This window comes from Pleuronectes platessa, chromosome 15 (assembly GCF_947347685.1).
Source record: "Pleuronectes platessa chromosome 15, fPlePla1.1, whole genome shotgun sequence".
Taxonomy (NCBI): Eukaryota; Metazoa; Chordata; class Actinopteri; order Pleuronectiformes; family Pleuronectidae; genus Pleuronectes; species Pleuronectes platessa.
The window spans coordinates 24,496,139-24,506,384 of NC_070640.1; positions in this window are offsets into that span (position 1 = coordinate 24,496,139).

The following is a 10,246-nucleotide window of genomic DNA, read 5'->3' on the forward strand; positions in this document are numbered from 1 at the left end:
TACATAAAACCAGTGACACCTTTTCAATATGGGTGGCTTGGGTGCCGCCCCCTCCAACATCCTGAGTCAAAAAAGTCTAAATAAACATGTTAAACACAATTTAATTAGATAATAATAGTTTACTTGTACAATGCACCTGGTTGACTGTAAGCGTCTGCGAGCATTTCAATTTATATTTGGTTAATTTCTGTCTAAATACATGTACTTCCAGGTGTGGGGTGTCGGCCAAACAAGAGTTAATGTGGGTTCTTAAAGTTTTGGCTACCACAGGACCTGTGTAGTGTAGTAAAAAGTGTAGTATAAAGCATACAAAATCAGTATATATATATATATATATATATATATAGGGAAAAGGGGGGAAAGGTTCACCACCTCTCTCCTATGAACAGCACAGAAACACGATCCTAAACCTTAGAATCAGAACCAGCAAAAGCACCATATTTATATTTACTTCATGTTTCTTCAATTGATTTTTCTGAGATGACCTTACTAGACTCCTCTAAACAATCAACTTGTCGATTACACCCTTTTAGTGTACTTCGTCTAATTGGTAGTTCCATTTTAAATCATTTTCATATATCTCTATTAACTGGCTACATACTTTTAAGGTATAAGGTACTTATCCATTTACTTAAAAAGCTCACTCTTGAGACAAATTTATTTATCTAATTATAGAGCCATAGTCCATCACAGCACAGAAACAACACGGTTAAAGTTAATTTCTCAATGTCAGCAAGACAAACAAGATGATTGTGGATTACAGAAGAAAGCAGGGAGGTGGACTCCCCCTTCCAAATTGATCATTCTAAAATTAAGAGGGTAAGAAGCTTCAGATTCCTTTGCATGCTCATTACTACAGACCTCTCCTGGATGCTTAACACAGACACCAAGTTCAAGAAGGTTAGGTGTTACGTGTTGTGTTTTTGTTTCTTTCTCTTTCTCAAATCTAATCCAGGTGGGAGCTCTTGAAGCACCTCCGCTGGCACAGCTGAAGCCAATCAAGGAGTGGCAAATAAAACCCTGAGAAGAGAGTCAGCTGTCACCGGTGGGACAAGCGGCAGTGTGAGAAACTGTGTGTGGACTTCCAGTGTGCAGTAGTTGATGTTCCCTGGTGTTTTGTTTCCATGGCTCATCTTCTTTTCATGGATATTGTTTTCAGTTCGGGGTTTGCTGGGTTTCTTAATTCCTCTTCCGTTTTGGGAAGGGCGTTTTGTGTTCACCCTACATTTATTAAATAAAATAATTGTTTTAATTATTTGTACCTCATGCCCAAGGCATTGTAGGGACGTAAAATAGGGTAAAAGAGAGAGAAACTCTGCAAAATATTTTATTCATGACATATGCCACGTGCTATAACAATACAAATAATAGCATTTTACCAGAACTCCATGAAAAGCCCAAGAAAAAATCTGCCACCATGCCAAGATAAAAGACTTCTACTTTTTCTGCACGGAGCTAAATAACTCTCTCCTGAGCTATCCATTCAACAGCACAATCAGTGGCTGCTTTGAAAGATCTCTATGTTTTTTAAGGCCCAATTCTTCATGCAGCAATCAACTAGACTCCAAACATCTCCCTCATCAAAGTCTAACATTACCATTGAGCCAAGCTGGTACTTTTTCATCGCCTGCCACTGTTTTACTCTGTATTGAGACCACTTTGTGGGACACTATTTGGCACATTTTGTCTGCGCTGGTAATCATTGTCCCAGGATAATGACGTACAACAATAACAACATTGGTCGGTGGATAATCCAACAGTAAATTTGTAATGTTGTATCAGGTTAGGTGGTTCCTGCTTCCCTCTTTCCTTTCATCTCTGCCGCGAGCGCAATGCATGATGGTATATATTGCTCTGTTAGTGACCATCGGTTGTACACTACTTTTAACAATCTATCATGGGAAACATATAGGGTATAAAAAATGTCACTAAACATACGGACAGCACTACAAAATGGTGAACTATGTATTGGAAAACTAAAATGGTTTTACGTGTGGTTGTGTCTGTGAGGCCAAATGTTTTGGGGCAACTAGGAAGATCTCACTTTTATCTTGTTTTTTATGAAATTCTTGATCAGCCACTCATTAATGGCAGACAGTCAGTTAGTTTGGACAGACTTTTTCTGCTCCCTTCATCTCTATCAGACATTTTAATTTGTACAAATACATATTTACACACTTTCCATTATGTTACTTACTGTTTCTTCTTATCAATGTTGTAAATTCTGTTATTTTGCTGATGTTCTCAGTTAAATGTGGCATCTATTTTACTTCTGTCCATCTTGGTAAAGGGATCTTGAGGTTAAGGAGTTAACCCCCGTTCTCTGAAACATGAGTGAGGTATCTCACTATGGGACACGCCCTCCACGCTGTCCCCCAGAAGCAATTTCTCCGCCAACACTCCGCCAGTCGTGACTGGCAGGGGGACGTGACGTCTGTCACTAGAGGAGGGACCTCCTACTCTATATAAGACCGGATGTCACGTCATCGCCTTTAGTCTAAAAAATAAGCACACCTCTTCCTCGCTCCAGGCAAGGAGGGTGATCTGGTGAGATACCTCACTCATGTTTCAGAGAACGGGGGTTAACTCCTTAACCTCAAGTTCTCTTTCAACATTCGTTTCGGTATCTCACTATGGGATATAGCGACTCCCGTATTGCCAGATAAACTTATCTCAAAGACCAATAACCAACGAAAAAAATCCGTCAGTCAGACAGGGACAATTGAGACTGACCCCACGCTCAGAACTGTATGAGACCATGTAGGTACAGTGATATCAAGATTGTAGAATCTGGTGAAGGTATGGGGCGTTGCCCAGTTGGTCGCCTCACATACACTCCTGATCAAAATCTTAAGACCAGTTAAAAAATTGCATGAATTTGCATTTTGCACTGTTGAATCTTAGGAAGGTTCTAAGTAGAGTTTCAAAATGCAAAAAGAAGAAATGGGAACAAGAGCCCAAAAGTTGTGAGCAGGCAATTTATTGAAAACAACAATTTAACTGAAGTAGGCTGTTCATCAGCTGATCAAAAGTTTAAGACCACAGCTCAAAAAAAAAAAAAAAAAAACCTAAAACAGAAATTAAAGTGTCAAAAACTGACTCAGTAATGAGTAGCTCCACCATTATTGTTGATCACTTCAAAAATTCGTTTTGGCATGCTTGATGCAAGTGTTTCCAAAAGGCTAGTGGGAATGTTGCGCCAAGTGGTGAAGATGGCTTCACGAAGGGCATCCACTGTCTGGAACTGAAGTCCATTTTTGTAAACTTCCCTTGCCATCCATCCCCAAATGTTCTCAATTGGATTAAGATCAGGGGAACACGCAGGATGGTCCAAAAGAGTGATGTTATTCTCCTGGAAAAAGTCTTGGTCAGACGGGCATTGTGAATTGGAGCGTTGTCCTGCTGAAAAACCCAGTCGTTACCACACAGACGAGGGCCCTCAGTCATGAGGGATGCCCGCTGCAACATCTCCACATAGCCAGCTGCTGTTTGACGCCCCTGCACAACCTGGAGCTCCATTGTTCCATTGAAGGAAAAAGCACCCCAGATCATGATGGCGCCCCCTCCACTGTGCCGCGTAGAAAACATCTCAGGTGGCATCTCCTTGTCATGCTAGTAACGTTGGAAGCCATCAGGACCATCAAGGTTAAATTTTTTCTCGTCAGAGAATAATACTTTCTTCCACCTTTGAATGTCCCATGTTTGGTGCTCCCTTGCAAAGTCTAAACGGGCAATTTTGTGGCGTTGAAGGAGACGTGGCCTTTGAAGACGTTTCTTGTTTCTGAAGCCCTTCCTTCGCAGATGCCGTCTGATGGTTATTGGGCTGCAGTCAGCACCAGTAATGGCCTTAATTTGGGACGAGGATCGTCCTGTGTCTTGACGGACAGCCATTCGGATCCTCCGGCTCAGCGCCGGTGAGATTTTTTTGGGTCTACCACTTGATTTTTTTGTTCCATAACCCTGAGGATCTTTTGAGAAATGCAAAATGACTGTCTTACTGCGTCCAACCTCAGCAGCGATGGCACGTTGTGAGAGGCCTTGTTTATGCAGTTCAACAATCCTACCACGTTTAAAAAAGATAATGCTTTTTTGCCTTTGCCATCAAGAGATCTTCACAGTGTGATAACTTGACAGGAAATGACATGGAATCCACATTTTTGCACAGATTTAGGCTTTTAAAGGCTGTGGTCTTAAACTTTTGATCAGCTGATGAACAGCCTATTTGAGTTAAATTGTTGTTTTCAATAAATTGCCTCCTCACAACTTTTGGTCTCTTGTTCCCATTTCTTCTTTTTGCATTTTGAAGTTCTACTTAGAACCTTCCTAAGATCCAACAGTACCCTTAATGGCTGGTAACCATGTTAGAGAAAAATACAATGTCTTACTAAAGTTGGGGAACCCTTGGTTATATCATAATTTTAAACTGTTATTTAGGGCTGTGTAGTAGTGCCAAAACATTCACAAAAGCAATTTTAAACAGCATTGAACAAGATGAAAGTCAATGGGTTAGGGGGAAAACGGGTCCCGATTTATAAGATGATTAAAAGTTTGGGTGAGGTGCACAATGAAATAAAGAAAATAACAAGCTAAACAAGCTGTATATCAATGGATGAGAGTTATAAATAAATGTTATAAATGACAAATCTCAGTGCAATTAATTACAAATGTCACATGAAAATCAATTGAAACAAGTGATGTCGATCATGACTAGAGTGCGTTCACGACAACATCATCAACAGATTGTCCATTTTGGGATTCTGCATACTGAGTCAAGCTCCTCTGAACTTTGAATTAACATATCTTTGTACAGCTTTGTGTAAATTCACGGCTCCAAAAATGAACTAGTCAACGTTAATTTGTTCCTTTTTTTTATTGGGATGGTTATGATTTAGATAGAAAACCTAAGATCATGTTTTTAGTCATTATGGATAGTGTCAGATCATGAATCTGGATCCTCCACTGAGTCTTGACTGTGAGCGTCACGTCTCGTGTTGTACTATGTCCGCACAAAATGATTAAATGCAGCCTCACAAACTCTGGAGCCAAACAAACAAACACAAAGTAAACTTCATGTACTGATCATGTCCTGATAGCTTGGGATGAGTGTTGGTGTTTATTAGTTAAATGGAGGGCAGGTCAGCACGACACAGGAAACTCCAGCACGGTACACTGCACACTGCACTCAGGCAGGCCTTTTATAAATAATTAAGGAAATAGAATAACTGTAAAATAACATACTGTAATATTCTACACAGAATAAATTTAATAAATATACAGAATATACAGAATATACAAAAATATGCTTGTTTAACATAGTCAATTTAAGGGACATGTGATCTTTACTTTAACAATAATGCAAGATAATGGTAATGAATACGTAGCTTCCTGTCTCTGTCTGAGGCACCTGTCTGCTCCAACTCCCGCCTAAAAAATGCAGAGGATTTGATGCTGTTGTGAACAAAGAACTTCCCGCTGTGTTGTGCATATTTGAAAGGCTACATGCATATACCTGCACATATATACATCAAAGGGGGCTTGAGCACCAGACCATTTTCTTACTCAAGAGAAATTGCCCCTTTTCTGGAGTGCTTCTTTATTTATTTTTTTCTAACAAATTAATATTATATTCCTGATTGTGCACAGCTTCCCTGTCAACAAATATATTGATTAAATAAAAAATCTAAATATCAGGTCGGGAGATTAGATTTAGTCTCTACCTCCACGTCTCAGGCACATTCGTGAGCACTAGAGCTGAGGAAATTGTTTGATTATTAGATGCATCACAACGCAGACTCTGAATAATTACACAAGCTGCTTCAGAACAGATGCTCATTAAAGGTCCGGCAGACCTGTGTCAGAGTGTCTGTCCGAGTCTCTCTCCTCCTCACAGCACCTCTGACCTGCTCTCAATTTAACAATAAAAATCATCACTGATCACAAGTTATTAGGACACGTACAGGACTGACTGTTACGCCCCTGGTCTAGGGGAAACCAAAGACATAACATGTGGTGCTTCTCCCATTCTCCCACTCCCAAGCAGGCCAGTGTCACAAGGTATTCTTGTTTAGGGGTAGCTTTTATTTTAACCTCAGAGGAAGAGAAGGCCAACACAACAAACAAAACAATCTATTTCCCTACCTTCCCTCTACAAACCAACATTTTTTTAACAAAAAGACAAAAGCTTACCTAACTCCTAAACCAGAAACACAGGAGAAAAAAAAGCTAAAAGAAAATGGCTTCTCCCTCCTACAGGGCTACCACACTAAGTTTTTCTAATTTCATACATACGCAACACAACAATAATTCAGCCTGACACTGGTCCCAGTTGGATCTGGGAGAATTGGTGGAGAGACGATCTTTTTTCCATGACGAAGACGAGACGAAGACGCAACGAAAACGATTCTTTGAAAATAAAAACTATGACTAAATCTGTTTTAACTTTCGTGGACGAGACGAGACGAGACGAAAATGTTGGTGGTTGACTAAGTCACATAATTTGTTTAAACATCATCGCATCAGGCCGTCATGAAGTATCAGGAGAGGGCAAGTGAGTGTGTCTGTGTGTGTCTGTGTGTGTCTGTGTGTGTCTGTGTGTGTCTGTGTGTGTGCGCCCTAGATAGCGCACCGGTCCCGAGGCTCCGCCCCCGCCCCGCTCACTCGCTCAGAGACACAAGATCTGAGCTTGTCCATGTGAAGCAGCTTCTTAACTATGGAAACAGTGAAAACACAGAGTTTCTCTGTTCTCAGCTGATCAGAGATCAGCGCAGCAGCTTCTTGATCAGAGCAGAAGCTGCAGGTGGTTTGTACCGAGCTTCAGTTTCTGTGTCCGCCTCCAGTCTAACCAGCTCTCACTTTTTGTTTTCACATTTAAAACTAAATACATATTTTTAAGCTATTAGGCTGCAGCTATATGTTTTTATTTATTTCAAAATAGGGTACGTCTTATTCAAATAGCCCTACAAAGTTCTGTGTTTAATTTATTTCAAAGTAGGCGTACACTTGCCTGTGTATTGTTCCATTGAAGGAAAAAGCACCCCAGATCATGATGGCGCCCCCTCCACTGTGCCGCATAGAAAACATCTCAGGTGGCATCTCGTTGGAAGCCATCAGGACCATCAAGGTTAAATTTTTTCTCGTCAGAGAATAAAACTTTCTTCCACCTTTGAATGTCCCATGTTTGGTGCTCCCTTGCAAAGTCTATACGGGCAATTTTGTGGCGTTGAAGGAGACGTGGCCTTTGAAGACGTTTCTTGTTTTTGAAGCCCTTCCTTCGCAGATGCCGTCTGATGGTTATTGGGCTGCAGTCAGCACCAGTAATGGCCTTAATTTGGGACGAGGATCGACGAGGATAGTCTTGACGGACAGCCATTCGGATCCTCCGGCTCAGCGCCGGTGAGGTTTTTTGGGTCTACCACTTGATTTTTTTGTTCCATTACCCTGTAGATCTTTTAAGAAATGCAAAATGACTGTCTTACTGCGTCCAACCTCAGCAGCGATGGCACGTTGTGAGAGGCCTTGTTTATGCAGTTCAACAATCCTACCACGTTCAAAGACGGTGAGCTTTTTTGCCTTTGCCATCAAGAGATCTTCACAATGTGATTACTTGACAGGAAATGACATGGAATCCAAATTTTTGCACAGATTTTGGCTTTTAAAGGCTGTGGTCTTAAACTTTTGATCAGCTGATGAACAGCCTATTTGAGTTAAATTGTTGTTTTCAATAAATTGCCTGCTCACAACTTTTGGTCTCTTGTTCCAATTTCTTCTTTTTGCATTTTGAAGCTCTACTTAGAACCTTCCTAAGATCCAACAGTGCAAAATGCAAATTCATGCAATTTTTTAACTGGTCTTAAGATTTTGATCAGGAGTGTATCTCTTCAACAGGCACACCCTGGAACAGTGCCCATGACGCAGCCATTCCCCGAGTGGAATGAGCTCGCAGACCTATGGGGGGCTGTATCCCCTGCAATGATAGGCTGTGGCAATTGCCTCCACGATCCAGCATGAAAAACGCTGCTTCGTAAGAGGCTTCCCCAAGTGTGACATAGCCCAGGACACAAACAGCTGCTCTGATTTCCTGAAGCCAGATGTGCGGTCCACATAAGCACGTAATGTGCGCACCAGGCAGAGCGCATTCAGCCGTCCCTGCTCCAGCGTGGAGAACAGTGGAGGATGGAACGCCGACAGTTCAATAGGGCGATATGCTAATGGCGAGTTAAAAACCGTTGGCACAAACGCGGGATTTGGTTTGAGAAAAACCTTCAAATCCCCCCTAAAAAAACGCATGCATGACGGATTCACTGACAGTGCATGAATGTCGCTTATGCGCTTTGCAGATGTCAGTGCCAGTAAGAGAGCCATTTTAAACGAGAGCATTTTAAGCTCTACCTGCTGCAGTGGCTCGAAAGCTGCGCCAGATAGCGCTTCGAGCACTAGTGTCAAATCCCACGGTGGGGTTAAGCTCCTTGACACCGGCCGCTTCCGCCGTGCGCCCTTCATGAACTGGCAAACGAGAGGATGCTGTCCTGCCGTTTGGCCACCAAAGCCTATGTGACATGCTGAAATAGCAGCTAAGTACACTTTGACCGTGGAGAAAGCCAGACCCTGGTCCAAAAGTTCCTCTGAAAAGCCTCCACACCTGCTTTTGCGCACCAATCCTCAAACGCACGCCATTTGCCATCATATGCAATGCGTGTAGAAGGGGCCCTGGCGCTCTGAATGGTTTTGATGACACTCTGTGGAAGTCCAGCTGTGGTCAGATTCAGCCTCTCACGGCCCAAGCCCATAGAGCCATGCGCTCTGGATGAGGGTGAAAAATCTCCCCGTGAGCCTGTGACAGGAGATCCCTCCGTAGAGGCAACGGCCACGGCCGAGCGCACAACAGCTGGTATATCTCCGGTAGCCAGTATTTTCCCTGCCAGCGGGGAGCTGTAAGGATTAAGGCATGACCCCTCTCCCGCACTCTGGCCAGAGTAGGTGTGATCAGCTCTAACGGGGGGAAAGCGTACAGTAGAACCTGTGGCCACTCGTGCGCTATCGCATCCCCCCCCATCGGGGCGTTCTGGCCGGTCAGGGAGTAGAACATGGGACACTGTGCGTTTTCTTCTGATGCGAAGAGATCTACCTGAGCCCGGCCAAATTTTCTCCATATCTGCGTTACCACCTCACCGTGGAGTTTCCAATCCTTGTAGCGAGGGCTGACCCTGGAGAGCAAATCCGCTCCCCAGTTCCGTGTGCCCGGCACATGTGTTGCCCTGAGGGACAACAGGTGAGAACTGCTCCACACTATCAGTCTGTGTGCCAATGTGTGAAGATGACGCGAGTGCAGCCCCCCCTGTCTGTTGATATATGCCACCACCGTGGTATTTTCCGTTCTGAACAGAACATGTCGCCCTCTGAGAAGGGGCAGAAAATGTTTCAGTGCCAAAGATGCAGCCAACAGTTCCAGACAATTTATGTGCGCAAACTGCATTAGTAAACTCCAAGTTCCGCTCACTATCCTCCCCTCGTGCGTGGCCCCCCAGCCCGCAAGAGAGGCATCTGTTGTAATCACCCTCCGTGCCATGACCGTTCCCATGGCAACGCCCTTGGTCAGAAAACCCGTGCATCTCCATGGGCGCAGGGCGTGGACGCAGGCCATGGATACTAATACCTGGCGATGGTGGTGGTGCGTCGGGTTCAGTTTGAGCGACGCTACCCAGCGCTGAACTGGTCTCATGTGTAAACGACCTAGTGAAATGACCACCAGAGCTGAGGCCATCAGCCCTAAAAGTCTGAGGCACGACCTGAATTTTAGCAACGCCCTCCTGCGAAAAAGTGCCAGACAAGCTTGGAAAGCTTTTATCATTTCCGCGGACAGAAGCGCTCTGAACGTGACTGAATCGAGGAACAGTCCTATGAATGTGATTCTCTGAGTTGGAATCAGAACACTTTTCCCAATTTATCGCAAAACCCAGTGCCGCCAGATGCGATATAAGCTTACTGGTGTGGGCCTGAGTTTGCTGGGGCGACTGTGCCGCTATGAGCCAGTCGTCTATATACATCGCTATACGTATACCCCCCTCCCTCAGGGGCGCCACCGCTGCCTCGGTGCATTTCACAAACACCCGTGGGCTTAATGAAAGACCGAACGGGAGCACTCGGTATTCGTATGTAATGCCCTGGAAGGCAAACCTGAGATATTTCCTGTGAGGAGGGTAAATAGGGAGTTGAAAATATGCGTCTTTTAGGTCTATGGCTGTGAACC